We start from the raw sequence: 26,913 nt of genomic DNA on the forward strand, positions 1-26,913 counted from the left end.
TGATACAACCACTAAACTTATAGAGGGGAGTGTTGAACATTTTTCCAACAATATCCCCTCAGCGTTACTTGAGCATTACCTGACATTTTGAGGATTCGAACTTGGACCACTTGTTAGAGTGGAGTTGCCATTGCACCAAAAGACCGATCTGTCAGTGCCCAATAGAACTACTCAACTTATGGTACATAAGAGGTAGTTAAGCCCTTGTCACGGGTCCTGAGGGGAGCGTTGAATATTTTGCCAGCAGGATTTTGGCTGTGCAGGCCTGTAAGTTTGCAAAAAATTTGGTCACTATGGATTTTACCCTATAAAAACAATGGAGTACATGGATGATTTGGAAAAGGGAAGCATGGGTGGCAATGGAGATATTAAAAAGGCTCTCTTAGAGAAAGGAAGCACACGTCTAACCATATCCAAATCTGGCTGTCATGGCGGTAAAGTTGCTAGAAAGGCAGATAATGTTGAAATCTTCTGTGCAAGTGCTATAACTGCAATATTATGTACATTAATAGTTGCCCTGGGGCCTGTACAGTTTGGTTTCTGTGTAAGTTATAGTTTCTTATTTTAATAGATTGATTTTTAATCCATGCATCCATTACAAGAGTTGACCCGAATAAAAAAAGGAAGTTTTTGATAGCAATGTTCTTGCAGATTGGATACTCTTCGCCCACACAAAGTGGGATCATCAATGATCTTGGGTTAACTATTTCCCAGGTACTGTTATTTGATGAATGCATTTTTGCAATAGGATAGAATATAGTTTATGTGGTAGATCCTAATATAGAGTCTTGTTGTTTCTGTCAGTTCTCCTTATTTGGATCTTTAAGTAATGTTGGAGCCATGGTGGGTGCAATAATTAGTGGACAAGTTGCTGATTATATTGGACAGAAAGGGGTAAGTGCCTTCAATGTTTTTCTTTCTTTACTAAAATAAATTTATATATTAGACCTAATATGCTACCGCTAAAGGGATACACTGCAAGATTTTGTCTTGTACATCTAGTAGCAACGATGGTCATATAAATTCTTTTTTGTACCCAGTCTTTAAAGATGAGTGCAATTAACACACATTTAGATTTGTGTAACCTCTTCTTTGTTTGCGTGTAGGCATTACTAGAAGCTTCCATTCCCAACATTCTTGGGTGGCTTGCTATTTCTTTTGCCAAGGCAAGCTAATTTTCCTTTGATAAAATGATAGCTAAACGAATAAGAAGTTTGATAGTGATTTTCCTTTGAAGCATAAGGAAATTCCTCTTTTTGATGTCATCACCCTATGGTTACAGGATTCTTCATTTTTGTACTTGGGAAGAGTGCTCACAGGCTTTGGAGTGGGAGTCATCTCATTCACTGTAAGTCAATTTTTTTTCACAATCTAGAACAAGCCTATTGTTGTCATTTTTAAGCCATAAATTATTACACTTAATAAATTAAAGAGCATACAAGCACGTGGAAAGCTATGAATCTAACCATATCATGGTTCTTTTAGGTACCAGTATACATATCTGAGATTACACCAAAGCATTTGCGAGGAGGTCTTGGGGCAGTAAATCAGGTCTATTTTGTAAACTCAAAATTCTTTTGTATATTAATCATGATAATAGTCCTAATATAAAGTGTAATTTGATACAGTTTTGAATCTTATACTTAATTGATTTTTCAACAGCTTTCTGTGACAATTGGTATTATGCTGGCATATCAATTTGGACTGTTCCTTTCATGGCATCCTCTTGCAGTTGCAGGTACCTTTTATTATGCTTTTGCTGGGTGAATTTAAAAAAATAAATTAGATTTTTAACTTTTATGAAAGAAATGATAGGTTGACAACTTTAGCTGGACAGGTATGATCCCTTGTGCCCTTTTGGTATTCGACCTCTTCTTCATACTAGAATCCCCAAGATGGCTGGTGAGCATATTTCACATACAGATACATTTTGAAATGATATTATTCAATTATCGCTAACAATTTTAAAATGACATATACTATACAAAGAAACTTATTTGGCAAATTTATGATTACTTGAGTGCAGGCAAAAGTTGGTAATGATAGTTTTGAAGCTTCACTACAAGCACTCCGAGGATCTAATATTGATGTCTCCCTTGAAGCAATTGAAATCAAGGTGCTACAATTTCTCCAAGATGAACTGCATTTTTTGCCTGTTCCATTAATTGCATCATCAAACTTCTTACTGTGTTTTCAATATTCTACCACTTTGAGGAGTCATCTGCTTTTGTACAGATTTTGCTTTTTTTTTAAGCTTTTCCTATCGTGAATGGGATTTAATTGTCTATTAGTTAACATCACCTCTATAATGGTAGAAGTTTGTCTAACTAATGGAAATATTATGAGTCTAGAGCGTCATGGAGATGAATAGTCAGCAAAGTAGAATCAAATTCGGTGAGATCTTTGAATGGAGATATGCCCTTCCTCTCACTGTGAGTTACATCTTAAGATTTCCCCATTTGACCAATTTACACAAGTAGGTTTATCAGTCAACAACTACTTCATTCTTCCAAAATGGACACAACTCACAATTTTGTATGCTGATATTGTCTTGAAATGGGAGACTGCAGATTGGTATTGGGCTGCAACTTTTGCAGCAATTAAGTGGATAGCTCCCATTTCACTTAGCTCCCATTTCACTTAGCATTATATCAAATGGGATAGTGCTTTTGATTCTAAACTTGTTTGTGATCATATGCTTTTGGATTCCCTTGATTTTCTTCCATTCTGAGGCTTAAGTGTTGATGGTCAATGACTCACACCCATAAAAACAATCAGTAGAACAATCCTAAATGCTTGCCTCTCAACACTTGTTTTGGAGAGCATAAAATGTCTTCCATCTTTCTAATGTTCTTTTCTTTCTGCAACCATTTCATCTTAGTTTTTTGTTGAAGTCAATCCTACGATATAAGGGTATTTTTTCAAAATAAAACTTATGTTGATAATGCTTTTAACAATTAGAGAAAATCAAGACTTTAGTCTTTTTGATATTGACCTATAGTAACAATATTTTGCAAAAGTGCTCAAGGGAAAAAGAGAGTAGTTGTCCGCATAAAGCAACAACCTGATTAAATATTCTCTCAACTTGATACCCTCAGTATTTTGCATGTTTAACCACTCTTCAAGTTTGTCAATGTATAAGCCAAACAAACATAGTAGGTGATAGTGGGCAACCTTGTTTGACCCCAATATCGCTCATGAAACATTTTATAAGCCAAACAAACATAGTAGGTGATAGTGGGCAACCTTGTTTGACCCCAATATCGCTCATGAAACATTTTATAAGCGAAACAAACATAGTAGGTAATAGTGGGCAACCTTGTTTGACCCCAATATTGCTCATGAAACATTTTAAAATGTCAATTAAAGTTTTGATTTTGAAATGTTAGCTAAATTTTTGAATTTAAAATGCTGACTCAGGTTCTGATTTTGAAATGTTAGCTAAAGTTTTGAATTAAAAATGCGGACTCAAGTTTTGATTTTGAAATGTCAACTGAAGTTTTGTATAGGGATCCTTAATTCTTCCATTTTGACCTAAAGCTTGTCCTTAGGGACAGTGTAGAGAGCCTTTCTAAAGTCAACAAAACAACAAAAATACCTCATCCTTTTTCTCCCACTCTTTTTGATAATGTGCCTTAAAGCGATACAATGATCAATTGTTGAGTGTTTTGGCCTAAAACTAGTTTGACTTTTTATACGTTTATGTTTTTCTTCAACCTATTTGCTATTACGTTGCCAAATAAGTTTATAAATCGAGGATTGATCATTCCTATAGTTGGAGGGGTTATTGACATCATCACTCTTAAAATAGGGCATTCTAGGCTGATGTCCAATCTTTAGGAAACCTATGTCGACTAATATTATTGAAGATATTTGTAATGTGGTCCTAGTTTCTTAATACCCATCTTCACCTCTTTCACGATGATTTTTTGTTCATGTTGTTGACCAAGGGTGGTTGGTCCACCTCACCTTCTTGTTCATACAACTTTCTAGCATAATCAAACCATTAAGTGGCTATAATATTGTTTTTAGTTTGTTTCCTTTTAGACTAAAGTTCTTTCCGAAATAGTTTGGGTTATTTTTACTAAGGAAAATTAGTTCCTCTTTCCTTGTGACCATAAAATCTACTCATTTCATCTTTAGAATCTTCTTGTAAACTTTAACGTCAAGGTTTATTTAATTTGATTCTCGTATATTCCTACCCATTTTAAATTCCTTATCTAACTATACTCTGTTTAAAGATTTTTGTTAATGCATATCTATTAACATTGTGCACTTGCATGTCCTCCCCCCTTATAGAGTCTCATTGTAGCCCTAAATATGTTTACCATTTTTTTAGTCAAAATATTTTTTCCCTTATGAAAGTGATCATTGAGGAAATTGAGATTTTGTCCCAAATAGCTTATCATTTTCCCACAACAAATTTATGTACAATAGTCTATGATCAGATTTGAGATATGATATGTGTTCCCCAATCACAACACCCTCAATTCTCTCATATAAATTATGAGAATAGGTTGCATAATATACCACACATGCACCATTGCAAGTATTGCAAGTGAACTTGTTTGACTTTCACCATCTAGATAAGACATTGCAAATTATTAAATCTTAATTGCCACATAGTGTTATCAAGTCTTTCCCAAAATGATTTGAGCCCTTACGCAACTCTAAAGATCTAGTATTTTTGTAATGGGGGATGCTCTCCTTGTCATAGATTTGACTACTAGAAAGGAAAATGGGAAAGCTAGTAATATTAATTACAAAGAAAGTCACAATCTTATTTAGGTAGAAGTTTCTAAATTGTATGTCAGACTCTTTTTCCATCAACCTTTTCTCTTTTTCTATAGCCAAATAAAATCGTAACTTTCTTTGTAGCTAGAAATACTAGCCCAACCATTTTCCTTTCTAACTTTGAAGTATCTAACAAGGACCCCTCATTGCAAAAACATAATATCCTTCTTTAGAGTTACATAAGGATCTTTGTGATCTAATCTATGATTTTTATACATTTTAGAAACTTGTGGGGTAAAGTGACATGTCGCGATCTTGTGAACACTATTGTTTTCACAACTTTGAACCACATAAATGCATTTTAGACTCTTCCATTTTCAACCGAATGACATATCCTTTTCTTTTACTAGAACCATTATGCTTTCGTGACCTTTACCATTTCTCGTTATCACATTCCACACTGCATGTAGTGCTTACCCCATAGTTTTCTTTTCAGTTCATATTGCCAAACTCTTTTAGGTCAGTTTCATGTATGTGTTGGTTATGTCAGTGATGTTGGAGGTTATTGATATATGATATTATATAGTGATTTGATTTATATTAGGAGCTATTGGAGAGTGTGAGATATCATATGTGGATGGTAATGTGTCCATGATTACTTTTACATTATTTATTTACAAATAATGATGATGCTTTATGTTTATGATCATGGATTACTTACTCCATACTTGCATGTGTATGTTGTGTGTGTTTATTTTACATTTCTGTTTAACATGCCTAATGTGGTTGAGGGAGGGAGTTGTAGTTTCCTATGAGTCAAGATCTACATTATGTATTACTCCCTTCTATTGTTTGTTATATAAATATATATTTGTACATAGTCATCTTTCTGTAGGTTTGCAGGTACTAGACATTGACTTCCTCGAATTGCCAAGATAAGCATGCTCTATTGCAATATCTCAATTGTAAGAGGGGAGATAATATATAGATTTGAATCAAAGATCTAGCCTAATTAGGAGATGATTTTATGATGGAAGAATGTTGGGCATGTCCAACTAAAGCTGTCTCAACTTTCATTTGAGTCCTCGAGCGAATTTTGGTCAGAGAAACAAAAGGCCCTAGTTTTTGGCACAATTTGGTGAGGTTCTTGTTTTTGGGGAACTTAGAAGTTTTGGCTAAAAAAACTAGTGCCAAAATCATTAGTTTGGAAAAAAATTTGTTGTACCAAGTTTGGGGTGTTAGTTCAATGTTTGAAGCATAGTTGTTTTGGAAAAATGACTTAATGAACCCTAAAACAATGATCACCCATTTTCGTACAGGTGGTCCAAAGGAAGGGCATTTGAGTTTTTGATATGTTATATTACTTCCAAAATGGTATTTTAATCAAGCATTTATTTTTTTAATATTTTGAAGGTTTGGAAAAAAGAGGGAAATATATTATTTTGAGACCATTGAAGAATAGGTCTAGTTGTCGTGATATGAGGCTCGGGTCCTATCATATATCTTTCCACTTGGGCTTCCAAATTAGATTCATGAGATGAGCAAGGACATCGCATCAAACCATTGATGATTTACTTCATCTTCTTTGTGAGATACCTTTTACTATCGGACCATCTGTCAAATTGTTTGCATGCATCGAACCAACCCTGTACTCTCGGGTTCCACACCCATTATCAAATCTCTCGACCACTGTTTATAAGAATCCACAATTTGAACACTAGTGAGATATTGCAGTGTGATATTCATGGGATTATGTGAACTCCAAAAGTTAGGATTGAAATTTGACCAAGCATTTCCTATTCGATTTCTGCCATCTCTTGAGCTTCCATTCCGAATTATGGGATTGACTGTTGAAATGACATCTGCAATTCTTAACACATGTCAATGGAAGTTTGAAACACAAAATATCATGGACAGTTTACCCAATAATGAGAAAAATGTTCAACAACATGTAGTTACCCCCTCACTGTCTGGCATCGGTGACTGTCGTCGCAGCAGTGTTGATGCATTCATGTATAAATACAAACCTGACACTCTTCCTAAAGAATCCAACCCAAGTACATGTGTCGAAGTTGAAGAATTTGATTTGGTGATTGCACCGAATAGTCTCAAAAAAATTTAGTGAAGAACCACAAACAAATGGCAACATGACAACTTTTGGTCTCCAGTGGTGAAGACGACCTCGATTTGTCAGGGAAGATAATTTATAACCCCATTAATGTCATCTTAGTCCGAGCATGAGTCGAGATAACTATATCCCAAACAAGAACATGCCCTCGGTTTTGTTTATTTGTATTGACTCAAGTAGCTTCCCATTTTGACCATGCTTTTGCAAGAATATATATCTGTTATCAGCATGAACTAACTCTTCATTCTCTTGATTTGATGATATCACTCCATACACCCACAGTGACTCCAATGTTTTAATGAATCTTTGTTCTTTATAGGAGCTTGCTAACACATATTGAATATGTCATCCATTTACCTTCAAACCCATTCATTAGTTAGGATTCTCATTTATCCATTCAACTTTCTAATTCATTTCTTAAGTTCATGAATCATAAGCTTTAACTTCCAAATCATATGGAGTACTCTGTCAAAAATGACATATATTTCCCAAGTCATATCATATGCACAATCCCCATATGTGTGCCCTATCCTTTATAGATTAAATTTCATTAAAAATATGATGATAGACATCATTTTTATATAAAAATACTTATAGTCCTTTGTTTCATGTTGCTCTACTGCAACATTGACCCCTACCATGCAGCATTTCTTACATGGATCTCATGCATATATTTGACATTTTCATATTGATATTTTTTGAATCTAACATGTTTAATGACTGCACGGCCCATATTACAATATGGAGGTAGGAAGATTGACTTCTACAATAAGATTCAAGGAGCCTATACCAACAACCTTAGATCACATCATTTGCATTCATTATGATTGAACTTTAGAACCAATGGATTTGACCTTGAAATGAAATCACATGAACCTAAATTGTTGCATTTCTTACCACACCTCTGAACTATTTGACTTATCACAACCATGATCTTTGAGTCTAGACCATGAAGTAGGGCCATTAGAGTGTCTTTGATGTTGAAATTGTTGAACCGAGAAGAATTAAAATTCCACTGAACTTGCATTGACAATTTCAAGTCATTTTGAATTGCTTCGAACCTTAGTTCGAAGAGGTTCAAAACCATAAATTGAAAATTTGAAACACTTGGTCCACATTTGATACCAACATGTTGTCATGCGCTTTCTCTATGATTTCATTGTCATGCCCTTTCTCCATGATTTTGTTTTCATGTTGTGCCCTTGTGATCTTTGTGCCCTTACTTTGTGATTCCATTGTTGTGTCCTTGCTCTGTGATTTTCTTCAAGGGCTATGTAAATGTTCTTTTCTTTTCCTTCTAAATAGGTATCTCTTTATATTTCCTTCTAAACATGCATGTCTTAGAGATCATTTTTAACGTGATTATTACATATTATCACAAAAAAAAAATTGATCCAACATCCTATGCAAAAAAATACAAACTAGGAAAAATGGGCAGAGTTCACCATAAATTTTATAAAAACATATCATAGCAGATATTTTTGAAAATAAAGTAGCCATAACTCAGTTAAATGGGTCTAGTTTCTGATTAGCTGGGTTGATTAAAAATTCCCATAGAATAGTCATCATATTAGGTAGATTAAAATGAACAATCAGTTGTTCCCAGCTCGTAGGATCAAATATAGTTTTCCAAGGTGATAAAATTGCATGTGTAGATGCATCACTTGCATGCAAGGAATGAAGCACATTCCCCAATTTATAAAAAATAGTTGGATATAAATGCTCCATACATTGGGCCAACAATGGAAGCTAAGGATGTAACCCTACAAGGATCCCAAGTATATAGTGATACTGTTAATTTGAGCATCATTATATGATCTAAAATGTTATGAAGTACTGAAGCTAGTAGTAACTCCTCTCATGTCTCTAGAAAACATAGCATAGGTTTAGGGTCCATTAGCTCCCAAGAATTTTTAGCAGCTATTCTTACTACTTGAAAAATAACTTCAGTGAAGAGTTGAGTGTTAGGAGTTGAAGAAGCAAGTTCTACTTTTGTGTAAATGCCATAATCACGAGGCTCATTCCCTTGTAGAAGCCTCTGCCACATTGACATAGCTTCTAAACCATGCAAAGGATGTTGAAGTGGTTCCCAACCTTGAAACACTCTTATAAGAAATGATAAAGCAAATGCAGATGCAATACATATATTACTATTATTTATGTGCATGTATATGTATGTATATGTGTGTGTGTGTGTGTGTGCGCGCGCGTGTATGTAAATATGTATATACATATATACATATGTATATGTATATATATGTGCATATATACATACACACACATATGTGTGTGCCTATGTATGCATATATATAGAGAGATCTTGGCACAACAAAAAAATTGATCCAACTACATATAGATTCCATAATCAAAATAATAAAATAATAATACTAACTCAACCCATGCTAAGTAACTTAGCTCAAGATCCTAAAAAAAATAATGTAGATCAGGAAAAATGGGAAGTGTTCACAAGAAATTTTACAAAAACATATCATAGTAGGAACAGTCAGTTGTTCCCAACTAGCAAGATCAAATATAATTTTCCAAGGTGATAAAATTACATATGCATATGTATGTATGTATGTATGTATGTATGTATGTGTATATGTCTGTGTATATGTATGTATGTACATATGCATGTATGTATGTATGTATGTATGTATATATAAAAAGAGATGTTGTGGATTGTGAAGATCTATGATTTTGTTGACGTGCCCTTGTGATCCTTGTATTTCATTGTCATGCCCTTGTGATCTTTGCATCTTGTTTTCCTACATCTTTGTATATGTATGTATGTATGTACACACACACACACACACACACACACACACACACACACACATGTATATTTATATATATGTGTGTGTGTCTATGTATTTATGTATCACTAGTACATTTAAGGTCATTTTTAGACCAAAATTTTTGACCATCTATTAGATTGGTCAGACTATGAAAAGGGAAAATGTGTTTTTTTTAAAATTCATGCCTGTGTTAGTCAAAATATTGACCAATACGAGCTTAATATGTAAAAAGGGAAAATTTCATCCATTTCATTGTATTCTATTCAACTTCAATGCATGTGTGAGAGTTGAAGTTCAGGGCATCTCTTCTAAATCGGTCAGTTGTTCTAAAAATCTAAAGTGGGTAGCTCACTTTTTTGCATTTTTTGCATTAGAAATTGAAGTTTGATCAAATTTCAACATCTCTATTGTTTTTTCCCCATGGAATCTCATTTTTAAATAAGTTTATTCTTCAAACGTCTCTTGGGTGGTTAGTTTTATGGTGAGAGATCGTAGCTGAATAAAGGCTTTTTCTTACACCATCCTCCATTTTTAACATTAGTTTTCTTTCACGCACTTAGAAACCTTTCATTAAAAACCATATATTGAGGGCATTTGGTAATGAGGCTGCCATTGAAAGGCATACAAAGTGTAGAATTTGACAATTAAGTAAGACATACATGAATTTCATGAAAGTAACTATATAGTTTTTAAAAAGACTATGTAATGATTTAGAGTTTTCTAGAATTGAGTAGTATGTGGTGAATTCAAGATTTTAGGCAACAAGAAGATAAGAAAGAAATGATTGAATTTAAAAAGGTGACTTTAAAGTATTCGAGTTAGAGCCTTCAAAGTAGGAGACATGGCTCACGTTGTTGCAAAGATTCATAATTATAAGCTTCCCAAAGTGTCCCAACCAATACATTGTAGTAGTCATGTCAAAGATATGGCAAAAAGGAAGTTTGTTGGGGCACTCCAAGCACTAGTATTAGTCAATTCTAATCCACTAAGATATTTACTTGTTTCCACATTAAAGAGGATAATGAATAATGTATTTATGATTGTACAGAAAGGAAAAAGAATGATTCCTCCTTAGTCTTAGCCATGTAAAGTGAGGACCACTGAGAGTGCATATAAAAATACAATTAAATAAGGACATGAGAGTGGGCATGGTAGGTGGGTAGGGAAGATAGAGAACAATAGAAATGTGAAGACCACCATTAGTGTCTTTAGGTATAACTAAACAAGCCCACATGGAAAATGTGACTCTTTCATCCCCCCTCACCCTTCACGTCTACACATTACCTTCCTCAAAATATCTCCCATGGGAGGTTTCTTTAATAATTACTTGCTTATCGCTATGCAATTGCCATAACTAAGTGGCATTTTGTAGCCCATGGCCCACCCTAAAGAGCTAGCCCTATATGTTTTAACTTGTTTGCCATAATTCTTGTACAACTATTTTTGATGTCTATACTTTCAACCATATGGTGAGATATTGGAATATATTGATTCTAAAGTTTAGTCTACATTTGATTGAATGTCATTGGCATTCTCTTTCTCTAGCATTCATCTATAATTCCATCTTGGACCACTTAAACATCACATGCTAAAGTTTGATTCATAAAGTAAAAGTGTTAAATAGTTAAATTTGACTTATTCATTTTCAAGTTCAACTTTTTCCTTAGTGTGTGATGTCTAAGGGTGGTTGTTCCATCCATCCATCTATCAGGATGCATTCTTTCTAAAGTTTAGTCTTTGAATTTCTCAAACAATTTAAAAAAATAGTTAAAGGATACGACATTTCTTTCAATGTCATTAGTGTTCTTATCTTATTGCATTCATCTATACTTCCACCGAATTGGTGACATTATTTATAATTAGTATGTTCTTTCTAATATTTAGACTTGTTTTCTTAAATGGTTCAATAACTAGATTTGAATATGGAGGGGCATTACATAAGGTCAATGACATTCTCATTCTCTAACATTGATCATATTACCTATGTATCTTTTTATATCCTTTTGTATTGAAGGATTATAATGCTCAATTAGAAGGATTTATATCTTTCTAAATTTCATTCTTCAGAATCAAAGTTCAATCAAAATAATAAAGTCTTGATTTCTCTAATGACTTCTAAACTTGTTGATGATGAAGGGGTGTTTCACTAGAGGTCACTAATGACTTCATCTTCTAGCATTTGTCATATTAGTTGAGATGTATTTCTATATCATTGTGTATGGAATGAAAATAATGCTCTTGATTTTGAGGATTTTATGTCATTCTAAACCTTGGTCTTTAGGATTGTGGGTCAATCAAGCTATAATAAAGTTCATTCTTTGTCTCTCAAATGGTTTAAGAGCTAGCTAAGGATAGAGAGACATTTCACTAGAGGTTATTGATGTTATCATCCTCTAGTATGCATTACATTACTTTATGCATCTTTTTATATCTTTGTGGGATTTTTTCACTTTCATATGTCTTTATTAATAGTATAGTAAAATACATTAATAATATATCACTATATTACTATATTATTAATAATAAAGTATGATTTTTATTTCCTTTTAAAATCAAATATTGTAATTTAACAGTTACTAATTTTTATGAATGTTATATTTATAAATTGATAGTCGTTAAAGTCTTTTAAGGAAACATAATAATGATGCATTTTCTTAAATGGAAAAGATGTATTCATGAGCACAAAGACTTCTTGGACTCTAACCAATTTGGAGACATTAAGAGAGAATATAAGGAAGTCAAATTTGACTTTTCTGTAGAGTCTAGAGGTTATTCATGAGTAGTTGGACCACTTCTCGGGGTGGTTATAGAGAGTCATAAATGTTTCAATGACTTGGAGGGAATTTTTTATGTTTTAGACTTCTTTTCAGAGAGTGGGGTGTCCTATTTTGGAGCTATTTTCTTGCATCTTACCCTAGGAGGTTGTGGGTAGTTTGTAGTTATTGAGTTTTTCAGCTCATTTTGGAGTTAGTTCTTCTTCATGTATCCAGATCTATTAAAGGTTTTCATGTAGAGATTTTATTGAGTCCTTTTCTCTTCATGTAATTATAACTCACTATTGGATATGTTCACAACAATAGTCTTGTGATTTGAATGAAAATGCATAATTTTTGAAGAACAAACTTGTGTCCACTGTATTATACACTTTCATTCTAGTTTGATTTATTACTTGGTGTGAATCATACTTATCTAAATCCTGCAAGTTATGTCTTAGATTTTGTCTGTAAGTAAATAGCACTGTATCTTGCACAGGTCACAACTTTTTAGATTAAGTCCATTACACAAAATAAGTCAAGCTTGTTCATTAGGTTACATGCATTATCCTTAACAAGCTCAATGGTAATTTCTATGTCATCAACAAATTGGACATTAGATATATCTTCCCCATTAGGAAGCTCTATACCCTTAACTCTTGGAGATAGAGAGTTGTCCCTATGTCTATAGTATAGAGCATCTACAACAATGACAAAAAGTGTTGGTGCCAATGGGAAACCTTGGCTTATTGACCTTGAAAGATCAAAAGCTTTAGATCTCACTTCATTCACCTAAACCCTTGCATTAGCTTCATTCAAGAGAGTTAGGAAACCCAAACCATTGACTATCATGGCAATAAACTTCCATTCAATTATGTGGTATGCTTTCTCATAGCCCAGGAGCAACATGAGGGCTTGCTGGTTAGATTCCCTGCCCTAATCCATAGTCTACAGAAAGTGATAAGAATTTTTGAGATATATTTGCCATTTACAAACCTAGTCTAGGAAGGGTTGATGATACAAGGAAGAACATTCTCCAACCTTAATGCCAGGATCTTTGCAAAAATTTGGTAAGATACATTCAACAGTGTAATAGGTCTCCAGGTTTTGATGAATGTTCTATCTCCTTCCTTGGGGATAAGTTTGATGAGACTAGAGTTGATGTCCACCCTAAGAGACATGTTAATGGCTTCTGTATAAATTTGGAGGAATTCATTAACCATCCAACTAATATTATTTTCATAGAGCTCCATTGGGATTCCATTTAGCCCAAGGGCCTTTTCATTACTCAAATTCTAAATAGCATTGTTTTCATCCACAGTTATATAGGTTTGTTAAGCATAGCAGTCTCTTTAGTAGGCAACTTTTTAGGAATGATTCCACTAAGTTTTTTCCGAGCATTTTCCATTTCCCACCCAACATTTTCAGAAATGAAGAGTTGATTATATTAATGTGCAAAGGCCAGAAGAATTTCATCTTGGGAGTTAAGTTCTTTCCCTTCATTCCAAATAGACTCAATCCTCTAATTTTGACACCTTGATTCTTGAAAAATTGCAACCTCCAGAAGGAGTCTCTTGACTGGGCCATAGACTCTTGTTTAGTAGCAATATTGACCAGGTTACTCTACAGGTGCTCTAGCATTATATAGGTTTTTGGAGTTTAGATTCCATTCTTCTCTTATCTTGGCTTTCTTTATGTCACTACCTGAAAAAGGGTTTAGCAGCTATTGATGTTTTCGGATCATCTCTCAATAGCAGGTTGGTGCTTCACCACCACTTCATTAAACCATCTGATAATATTAACAGTAGTATTAATATCTTCATCTTTTAGCTGGGTAAGTTTCAAAACTAATCCATCTTTCCCCCCTTCTCCAAACAAGCCATACCAATTTGAAAAATATCAGCAATAACAGGGTGGGGATTCAATAGGGTATAGGGTCTAACTTGAAAACTAACACTTGTGCCATCCTTCCTAAAACTAAAAAAATCCCTATGAACATAAAATATCTTAAGTTCTCTTATTTCCATTTTATAAAATTGTACCAAGTATGCCAAAATGCCTTTATAACTGTACTTGCAACCAGCTAAGGGGTCAAAAAGTTTATGCTTATTAATCATATTGTACCAAAAGAGAATTTCACACCCTTCCCATTCAAACTTGTCACCTCCAATCTTGTCTTGAGGAGCGTCAACCATGTTAAAGTCATTGTTAGTGATCTATGGAATTCTATTTAATTGAAACATCCATTTCCACAATTCAATTCTATCTCTATGATCATTGCCAACATACACATTAGAGATATCCATCTCTTTATCATCAATTTTATGTGTGTTCAAAACTAGTCAATGACAAGGGGAACAATTCCAATTTGGAATGTGTTTGGTTCATTTAGGCCCTACTAAATTAGTATCCCCTCCCTATCCTTTCTGGTGAGAAGAGGTGAATGCTCTCACATCTTTCCATTTACATTTCAAGCTAATATCTAGAGAGAACCCGATAGCCTTAAACTCTTGGAGCATTAATATGTCTATTTATTTTTGATCATATCTTGTCCTTAGATATTATTGTTGAGTGCACAATTTAATGAGCTACTATGATTTAAGGGTGCATAATGTGGGGAATTTAAGGGTTCATGCCAAGTGTTTGAAAAAATGTGTTAAAGAGAAGTGTTTACACAATATTTCCAATCTAGACATATCCATTCAAACTAGAGATGTCACTTTAGGGAAACATCCATCTGATTTATCTACTCTCATATGGGACAGCGAAAGCCTAGCATTTTAAACAAAAGTATTTTGAGTCATTTCTTGTAGTTCTGAGTCTTATTTCGATGAAGCATTACCTAGAATTCACTATTAATGGAAGTTATAAAATCAGGAGCATTTGGAAAAATAATGGTCTATAACTTCTTCTTTGTGAATGGATTTATCTATTCAGAGACATAGTCTTTGGTAGACTCAGTTAGTAAATGTCAAATTTTAGATCTTTAATCAGTTAGTAAACGTCAAATTTTAGATCTTTTAACAAGAAAGAGAAAAAAATATTGATTCCTTCAAAATTTATACTCAATCATAGTTGTGACCTGTCACTACTAACACACCCACAACGTACTCAGATTGGTGGCAGATGGAATATCATTTAGAAAGAGCCTTTGTTAATCATAATATTTTCATTAGCTTTTTTAGTCAAGTTTTGTATGTCATTTGCTAATTTTGGCTAATTTGGCTTGTTTTTGTGATTGGTAGGATTGTATAAATTGGTTTTTTAGGTCCACATGAGCATGAAGAAGACAAAGGAACTCATAGTCTATCTCATAGTATTTGCAAATTTTTCAAGCTTATAGGTGGACAAAGCACTTGGAATTCTTCTTCCTCTTCTTGTCTATATTCTTCTTATTCCATCTACTTCTTCTTCTTCTTCTTGTGGGAGATCTTGGCCATTGTTTTTAAAGGAATCAAAATCATACACACTTCTTTTTAGTGCTTAAAATGAACCCCCAAATCATACTTAAATCCATTCAAAAATTAAAAATTTGCAAAAAAGAAAAAATCTTTTAACAAGTGAAACTAAACCAATCCAATCATTTGCATCCTTGCAACATCAAGGTTTTAGATGCATTCATGAAAAGTTAGGAACACTTCATTTTTGGGAATTTAAAAAGAACTTCAAGTTTCCATTTCAAAAGGTTCAAAATCAACACTAAGTGCACACTAAAATCTAAATCAAACTCAAAGCATCAATCAAGGATAAAATGAACCTCATTTGCAAATATTTTAAAGTTCTTTTAAAAATCTCATATAAACTAAGAGTCCTAAATGGTTGCCAAAAATTGTCCTAAAAGCTTTGTTATTTGTTCCAAACAAATGTCTTGTAGCAAAATCTTGAATGTTTCTTAGGTTTTTCATGCATCAAAACAATCTAGGAATATCATTTTTGGGCTTAAAATATGCAAACTAGAACACAAAATCTTGAATGAAAACCAAAGTCCAAAGAATCATTTTGACTTTTGAGTCCAAAACAATCTTGAATGATCTAAGGTTAAAACAAAGCACTTCAAAGTTCTTAAAACAACACACAAGATCTCAATCTTGAATGCTCAAACGAAAAAACTTGAATGTTTAATCACTTGTCTTTGAATGCATGTTGCTAAAATCACTCTTGAGTGCCATGGATTAAAATCAAGTTTTTTTTTTTATGAATGCATGATTAAAACAACAAATCCAATCTTGAATGCCATAGATCAAATAATCATCTTTTGGGGCATAAAAAGAATCCACATTTTTGAAATCTTCTAAGTTATAAAAACTAATAAAGACACTTTGAGTAAGTTTGTAGTTGGACTCACCCTCTTTACTCACCCATCAATTTAACCATTAGTTGCAATCTCAGTGACATCTATGGGGATGGGTCTACCTAAGAGGGTGTTAAGTGCTCCACAAAGATCAAACTCCACTCACTTGGGTCTTTAGTGGTTTTTCTAAGTTAGAAAATTTCTTGAATGCGCATTAATCTCGCTCACACTTAATTTGGGCATAAAAATTGGACAAATCTTGACGTGGAGGGCCTTCGAGCGTGCACTTGGAAATTGAGTTTCACACATCTTTGTTTTGGGCTTAACAAAAACTCACACTCAATCTTGAATGCCTAACAATCAATGAACATTGCATGGTTTGGACGCATTTTCAATGATGCTCACATTTCTTATGTTGATGATCTCTCGACTTTCATTATGCTGAAAATGCTATCAAATTGGAATGAACATTGTATGCCATAATCACAAGTGTCTTCAATCATAGCTTACAAAATCTAAATCATCAATTGGAATAAACGCGTGCCTTTTAAAGCCCAAGATCATGTATGTGGTCTTTTTTTACACTTTTTAGGATCCCTGCTTGGGGATTTCATCACCCCTTGGGACGACCTCAACTCCAGTGTTTGAGTAGAGTATAAAAATCGAGAGGTGAATCCAAAGACACCTCTCTTGGAATCAAGATTTTGTCACTCGGGCTAAGCCTCAAGGAACTTTATACCCTTAAGAAGTGAAAGAGGAGAAGCTGGTAACTGCTCCTCTCGGCTGTGTGACATCTTTTCGGTTTCATCTACGGATTTGGGCCTCAAGTAGTCCTTGTGTATATTGAGGACTCCCTAGCTATAAAATTTTTTGTAGAAAGCTTCCTAGGATGTTGGTGTGTTTGATGTGCTTGCTCCAAAAAATTTTCTTCTTGTTTGTTCATAGCTTTTGAATGAATGTTTGCCAACTTTGGTCAAAATCCCAAAAAAGAAAAAATCTCCCAGCTCAAGGCATACTTAGCATAGTCACTACCTCATCAGAAAATCATCCAAGCTCCCCCGTTGCAACTGAATCTATCTAGTTCCTTGCTTTAGAACAATCCCAAATCCAAAGTCACTTCAAATCATCCCCCCCAGCCAGCTAGCAACCCAATCCAAAATCACACCCAAGCCTTTAGGGAGTTGTTGTCACTCTGCTAGAATTTTTTATCCAGTCAATCCGACCAATCCACCAACCTCACAAAGGTTATCCCTTTCACAGAGCTTTGTCTAGGGTAATCTAGCTTTGTCACTTGTTATCCCTCATCACCTTGAGCTAAAGGTTGGGATCCACAAGTGGTCAATCTCGTGTCATGCCCATAGGATCATTAGTCTATCCTTAAGTTGACACAATCTCCACCAATCCAATGCATAGGAAAGCAAAACTCTCACTTTTTGATAGCATTCCCTTGAAGTCTTCCATCCACAGGAAAGCCAAAAATCTCCAGCCAATCCTCCTTAGGTTTTTCATATAGCTTTGACTCTCCCTATGAAATCCTTCATCAGCCAATCCAAAATCTGCGCTTAATCCAAATCCAACCATGACCTTCCGTGTTCATCCATATGCAAGACCCCATCCCCATCTGATTCATCATCAAAACATGAAATCCCAAACCTATCATGATGTGTTCAGTAATATTGTCCTTGCTCCTGCCACCTCCTATTCCAATGATGATGAAAATCTTGTTGACTATGATGGGTATATTGAAAGCCTTAGAAACATTTTGCCAACCATCCCCCAAAATCCAAGAATTCTTCCAAACTATCTAGTCATGCCATCTCATATCTCAGCTTCTCCTCCATCACGCAATCAACCAGGCTTCCAATCTTCCACCCCCATCACACTAGCTATTCCTATCAATCCACCTCCACCTCTGACACACGAGTCTCCAAGGAATTTCCTAGAGGAAATACAAAAAAATTCACCTCCAATAGTCGATAATCCATGTCATCTAATCCAACCATGTGAAGTAGTCAGTAATGAAGCTTCCCCATCTATAATATCACATCCATCTCCCATAGCTATCATCCCCATACCATCCATCAAATTTCTTAAAATCCTTCCACTTCCTGCAAGCATCAAAATCCCACCATTTTTCAAAACCCTCTAAATCCTATTGACATCACCTCCAAGCATTTCCAAAATCTCCCATAATGACCCTTATGCATCCATCTTCTACTCACCCATCTCCACTACTGAATCTCCCATCTATCCATCTACTTCCTTTGAAGAGGCCATCCCTTCACCTCCTATCGCACCATCCAATCCAAACCAATCCTATCAAGATCCTGCCCAAAAGCATGTTGACATCCCCCAAAGCATAAACAAAGATATCATCATACCATGTCTTCCATCCATAGTGCAGTCACTATCCCCTCCATCTCCAAAACCTCAAGCCATACCTCCTCTATTGTAGAATATCTTTTCATCCCATCAGCTAAATCAAGATCCTATACTACCATCTTCTCCACTCCATGCTTCCATATTACCACCTATCCAAGCTATTTCACCATCTATAATATACCCTCTTGGTTCACTTACATTCATCTATAGTGACCTCCTCTCAGCAGAAGAATTAAGAATAGTATCTCCCTATTGCAGTACATCTGATAAAGCACTTCCACCATTTTCTGCAAGCAAAAAGTATTCTCAGCTAGTTCAAATGCTCAATCGATGGCATTATCAAGGTCAAGGTTTAGGACCACAAGAGCAAGGAATCAGAAAGCCTATTATTGCACAAAAAAATCTAGGATTTCATGGTCTTGGATATGTATCCAAAGACTCACCATCTAAAGGTTTTGGTACACCACACCCCCAAACCAAGCCTATCTCCAAACCCCCCATGCCAGCCTCCCATCACTCCTTCAAGAAATCTTATGTCATCCCCCCTCCACCATCTTTGCAACCTAAAAAAACCTACCATATCCCCCCTTCATCCGCTAAATCCATTTTGGGTCCCTATGTCCCAAAATCTACCATCCTCCATCCTCCTATAAGCCATCATTCAAATCCTATTCCCTCCAAGTAAGTATGAAGATTATTCATTCAAGAAGGTATGTTGTTCAAAGTAATTCTATTATGTCTACTGAGGGGATCTATGAGAGTTAATTTGATTAATGAGAAACATAGTGGTGGATTGGTTGGACATTTTGGTATTGATAAGACATTGGACTTTCTTTAAAAAAAAGTATTATTGGCCATAGTTGTATAAGGATCTTCATAAGTTTTTAAGGAGTTGTGGAGTTTATCAAGTTGTAAAAGGTGTAAGTCATAATACTAGATTGCATACACCTATTTTAGTTCTTGAGAAATCTTGGAGTGATATTAGTATGGATTTTGTTCTTGGCTTATCGAGGACAACAAGAGGGTATGATTTTGTATTTGTATTTGTTTCTAGATTTTCCAAGATGGCACATTTCATACCATGTAAGAATACATGTGATGTAGTAGATTTTGATGCAATTTTCTTTAAAGAGGTTGTTAGATTGCATGGATTATCAAGGAGTATTGTATCTAACCAAGATAGTAAGTTTGTTGGTTATTTTTTGGATGCCTTTGTGGAAAAAGATGGACACAAAGTTGAAGTTCAATTCTACATTTCATCCATAGGTAGATGGACAAATAGACATTGTGAAAAAAAGCTTGGCTAATTATTTGAGATGCTTAGTTGGAGGTAAACTAAGTAATTGGGATTTAGTATTGGCATAAGCAGAGTCTGCGTATAATAATTGTGTGAATAGAGGTATTGGAAAGGCACCATTTGATATTGTTATAGGAATATCTAGCCTAAAGGTATATCAGATTTGAGAGATATTTTTGGCTAAGAGAAGAGAAGTGTTGAAGCTGATGAATTTTCTAAATTATGAAGTCTTTGCATGAGGAAGTGAAACATAAATTTGAATAGAGTAATAAAAAATACAAGGAGAATGTAGATAAGTCAAGAAGACATATGGTTTTTGAAGTTGATGATGAGGTAATGGATCATGTAAGAACCTAGGTAGATTTCATGTTGGCACATGTATTAAGCTAAAAATGAAGAAATTTGATCCTTGTGAAATCTCGAGGAAATTTGGTAGTGGTAATGCTTATGAAGTTGAGCTGCCTAATGACATGGATATATCTCCTATATTCAATGTTGTTGACTTGTACAAGTAGCATGAATCTAATGACGAGTTGACAATATTGAGTGATAGAGCAGATCTTGCATCAAAAAGTGGGTAAGAGTGTGAGAGGAAAGGATTACTTTGAGTATTTGGTAAAGTGGAAGAATAGGCTAGTTGAAGATGCTATGTGGATTTTTGAATTTGACTTGGATTCAACTCAGGTTGTGGCACACTCATGATTCAGGAGAATCATTTCTTTTCAACCCCGATCATCTAATGCAAGAGCATCTTGGGTTGCCTTATTATCTTGCTTGGTAGATATGTGTTCAATTATCACTATGAACCTGCTTGATAACTTCATTTTTTGTGCCTCACTTGTCTTCATTCACCAAGTGGCTTAAGTTTCTTATTCACCAAGTGTTTTCTATTTTGTGTTCACTAGGTTCCTTAGTGACCTTTTTGTGGTTGTTGTTTAGTGATGTATTATTCTTATTTCATTGAGTTTTTTGTCTAGTTCTTATTTGAGAGCCAACTTTTTTATTTACTTCTTGGTCATAATTTAATGTATGGATCAATCAATTGGATTCTTGTAGATCATCATATGGTCATCCTTCTTCAATGTGATGATCTGGAAACTTGTCTAAGTCAATTTGGGCAAGTATAAATAGAGGATCTTAGTCTAGGTTTGGACAAGAGAGGGAAGGAGAGGGAATTAGAGTAAGAGATCATAGATCTTGCATCCTGGAGGATGTTTTATGTGTAACTTAATCTTGTATTGGTCATAACCTAGAAGGCCTCACAATCGGGCATGTATGATGAATTTGATGAATAAATGAAAGATTTATTATTCCCTCCTTCCTTGTGTTGTCTCTTGGCTGCTTTGCTTCCACATTGCACACCTCAAAGAGATTGTGGGATAGTTTGGTGATCTTTTGGCACTAGTTATCATCCTCCTTGTGTCAATAAAAGCACAAAATTAATGAAAACATTGTGATAAGCGTACATATATAGCACTATCATAGGTTGGTGTGTCTCAAAGAGAGGTGTATTATTATTTCATGTATTGACTAGAAATATAAATACTTAAGGTATCTTGATCTAATTGTAAATTTGTGATTACATTGGAAGAATACTTAGTAGCATTATATAGATCTAAGGAGTGGCCTTTAGTTGTGCAATGGTAGATATTAAGCATATAAAAGAGTTTACTATATTCTTGTAGGGTAGATGATATAATAAATATATTTTTTTATCATTAATGGGTCAAAGCCTAGATTAATTTAACTATTATTATTTATTGGTACTGATTATTATGATGTGTTAAGCTTGAGTAGATTCAAACACAAGACCTCTCATATAAGATGCTCACAAATTATCATTGTGTTGTAAGTTCTTGCCTGATATGGTAAATATTATCAGGAGTATAAAAGAGTTGTCTATATTCTTTGTGAGGTATATGCATGATGGAAAATATATAACAAAGCTATGGATAAAAATAGCAATGGATCCTCCTCAAGTGTAGGAGATAAAGAACAAGTTACTTGATGAGTAAATACGAATATGTAACACCCCGCTAGCAAACCCAAAAGAAATTAACCTAAAATTTCACTAAGTTTTCCAAACAATTTTTTTTGAAAGATAATAACATAACAACAACATATATAATATAGGGGAAGTAACAACATACACATAAACACATACCATAAAAAAAATTAAAATTCTTAAGGGTTCCATGACATTGAATCACATTTAATTTTAATTAAAATTAAATCTAACACATAACCAAAATCCACATCATAGAATTATTACAAGTACAGATCTATTTAAGCAATATACAATTATATAAGATGTCACTTGGCAATAGTTAGAAATGTTTAATCATCTAATGTACAAGTCACATGGTATGATAAGCTCAAAGAATATACATCATCAATAATATACAACATCTCATAAGATCTTTGATAATCAAGTACAACATCTCACAAGATCTTTGATAATCAAGTACAATATAAAAGAGAATAATCATCCAATAGAAATAGAAGGTTAAAAAGAAAGGATTAATTGCATAGATACATCTAGCAATGACATCCAACGGTCGGATCTCAAAGGTATACGAAATATGCACTACCACCTGACCTCATGGAACCTAAATGGCCCACTCCCACCACACTAAGGAGATAAACTCAAGTCCCATATGGATATCAAAACACAAGTCATAACCAACATCTAGGTCAAGGAAACACTTGAAAGAAAACTATCTCAAAGGGTACCAAGGCACAAGTATCAACTAATCGCAGAGGCAACAATGACATGTAGGAAATCTACTATGCAAGTGGGCAAGTGTCATCACATGAGCCAACTATAAGGTTACCCTCCCAACCACTATGGAATCCGACCCCTTAGTGTCTCTATGCAACATCAATATCCTTTCATACAAACAAGACATACTAACAAGTCAACTCTAAGGTTACCTTGATAGTCCCTTCGGACTTTAGACCCCTAGTGACTTTATGTGGCACCTTATCTTATTAATTTATTTTAACCCATTTAATGAAATGTTATCACTTATTATAATAAGCTGCAATGGGTTACCCATGAAACCTCTCTGGGCTTCGGCCTCCATTGCAAGCCACTTTCCAACATGACATATATATAACCTACCCTAAGCTCAACAAAAGTAGAAGGTATTATAAGACCAAAAACCACACATCAATTCTTAAACAAGCAAATGGAAAGTACTAAAATATAACTGATCTTAATTATAGATTCCACCAATACGATCATCCTAATAGGACTAATCCAAGCCCAACTACACATAAACCAAATCTACATCATAACATGACATCACCAAGAACAAATCACATAATCACCTCAGTCCTATACAAGAAACTAGGAAGCAATCCAAAGATAACTAATCGAAGACTCAAAAGGTTATACTAGAAAAGTCACACCATTCACTTTAGTTCTACACAAGAGACATTGGAAAGCAATAACAGTCATCTGAACAAATTCCTCATAGAACATGCATCACACATTACCATGGGCAGGTATAAAAGATCGTAACAAAAACATAAGCCATAATATCATCACAGAATAAAACCCCCAAGCCTCTGGTAATACAACCTGACTAGTCAAAGATAAGTCAACCGCAAAACCAAACATTAGTAAATCACACATCGCATACGGTACATACAATGTAACTTTCTTGATACATTCGGTTTTGAAAACACAAAGGTTTAATTTTCACTATGGTTTTTAGCTTTCATTTTCATTTCCAAATATCATAGTTCATAATGTTTTCGGTCTCAATCAAGGTTTTAGTTTCCATTTCTCTAGTTGCCAGATTCACTAAGGTTTCTAAGTTCACTAGAATCCTAGACAATTCAATAATTCATATAAAGTTGTTTAAACATTGTTTCATAGTTCAATTCATTATCAAAACATAAGAGTTTAGTAAACATACACATTACAATTTTTGTCTTCTCAAAGTATGATAACTACTAAGGTTTTCAAATCATAAAATTTCCCTAGTGTTACAAATCATTTTCATATAAAATTGTACCATTAAGTTTCATAATCCATTAAGTTTTGAAAACATAATAGTTCACTAAAGGTTTTTAGGTTTTCATGTTTCGTACTCTATTTAAAAATGTATCCCTAAAATTCATCATGTTCATTTAGATAAATCAACATTAGGTTTAAAACAATTAGTTTAAATTAAACCCAATTGATGTAACTCTGAAACCTCATTTCCATTCCACTTGAAATTATCATCTAAATTTTTTTTTTTATCATTCTAAAATATGTATTAATAAAAATAGAAATTAATATTAGTTATTAATATAAAAACTACAACTATTAATAAATAATTTTAAATTCATTAATAATCATAATTAATAATAATAATATAATATTTAACTAAACTATATAATAATAAATTAAATAATTTTAATAATTTTAAATTAAAACAAATTAAATTTAAATATAATTATAATTTTAAAATTTGAAAACCATTAAAAAAATGCAATATAAAAAAAAAAGCATTGTAGGCCCATGCGACTGAGAGTAAACTTGTCGCAGCAACAATGCTATGTACTGCAGTAGTACATGTTTTGCAACAACAATAACTAGATTGCCCCTCGGTAAAACACAGGGAGGAGAGAAAGGGGGGTAGGAGGTGGTGGCCCCCACCTGGCTAAAAATTATTATTTTTTTTAATAAAAACCACAAAATGCAATGCCCCTCTCAGTTAAATTTGGATTCCTCCTTTTTTAATATTTAATAATGTAATTATATAGCAATTACAAATTACTATGTAATTACATTAGTTTTTTTTTTTTTTTTTGATAAATTCTCCAACATAACCCTAGTATAGAAACCTAGATCAAACCACCAAAAAACTTTTTAAAAATTTGATTTTCTTTTCAAAATCCACAACCTGATTTAACAATTCAAAACAACCCTTCAAATCCATTGAATAAGGGTTTCAAAACTAAATTCATTCACCGATTGTTTTCAAGAAATGAAGAGCAAAAATTTCAATACAAGGGTTTCAATTTTCTAATTTACATATAGATGATTTCACAATGAAGAACAATAATATCACGAACAAGGGTTTCAGGATCAGTTCATAAATAGAGGTTTCTCAAATGAGGAATGATAAAATCACATTCAAGGGTTTCAAATTCAATTCAATTTTGAAAATAGGTTCGCAAACATGGAGAAGGCAAAGAAATCAAGAATGAGCAACTACTGCACATACCCACAAGATCCTACCTAAATCTGATGCTAAAACAACAAACACACAAAACACGCAAGAATTTCCTTCCTTTCGAAAACCCTCTTCTTAGAAATTGGCTCCTCCAAACTTGTGTATGTAGAAATGAACTCCAATTTCCTAATAAAGAGTTTTTCCCACAAATCAGGGTTTTGGTTGTGCAATCATATGAAAAGCCTTTATCCTTTATTATTTTAATTTCATGCACAAGCTTTATGCAATTTAATTAAAATAAACTTTATTAAATTAATGTTTTATCTCTCTTATTAAATCATGAGATGTTTTACGTAATATATTTATTAATTTAACTAATAATATTATTTAGAGTTTATTATTTAAATAAAAATCTTAAATAATAATTATTAAATTAAATAAATATAAATACGCCAAAATTAGAACTTTAATAAAATATTTAAATTTAATTTTTTTATTTAATTAATTTCTTGATTAATTAAATATTGAATTTTCTTTATAAAAATTCCATTAAATTAAATCATTAAATTATCTTTTAACTTGATTTGATTATAACTGAAAAAATCACACCAGACTCACAAAACTAAATACGACAACTCAACTGAAACAAAGAACATAATCAAACTTCAAGGTCAAAATCACGAATTCACGTCACTTGATAAATTCAAATGGGTAAAAACTCAGATACTTGTCCTACTTTCTAGGACAATTGGCTTAGGTTAGGATATGGACTCAAGAGTTATCTCCCCACTTATACCATTGAGATACTACAATAGGGTATGCTCATCCTGGCAATTTAGGGAAGTTGGTACCCAATACCTGCAATCTGCATTAAATCCACACATGTACATACTCATATATTATAAACTAACTAGGTAATAGCAGAGAGTGGTACATTGCGTAGATCTTGACTAGCAGATGATTACGACTCCGTCCCTCAACCACATTAGGAACATCAATCATAAAGTAAAACATACATGTACACCATACACATGCAAGTATGGGGTAAGTAACCATAGAAACCACATATAAATAATCCATCCAACTATCATCATGCAATAATCAAAATCAATGTATGAACATGCATATATCATCATAGAAATAATCATGAACACATGAAATAACTAAGTAACTCATCACATAAATCAAATGAGCATGAAATAAAATTTAATCAAATTCGGTAGCCAAGTATCGATGATCATAAAACATAATCATAAAATAGGCCTAATAGAATTCGACAATCCAACAGGAAAAGTCTACTAGGGTTAGGCATTATATCCACTCCTCCTAGACTTAGGTTTACTCTTGGAAGCCTAC

At 33.7% G+C, this 26,913-nt stretch overlaps 1 pseudogene; it reads left to right on the forward strand.

Annotated features, from left to right (window-relative positions):
* Positions 1–316: 316 nt before the first annotated feature.
* The window catches only part of LOC149572483 (uncharacterized), a 40,603-nt pseudogene continuing 14,006 nt past the window's right edge, over positions 317–26,913 (forward strand).

Source organism: Cupressus sempervirens, chromosome 2 (assembly GCF_028749045.1).
Source record: "Cupressus sempervirens isolate cs-2001-9-10 chromosome 2, ASM2874904v1, whole genome shotgun sequence".
In the NCBI taxonomy this organism is placed as follows: domain Eukaryota; kingdom Viridiplantae; phylum Streptophyta; class Pinopsida; order Cupressales; family Cupressaceae; genus Cupressus; species Cupressus sempervirens.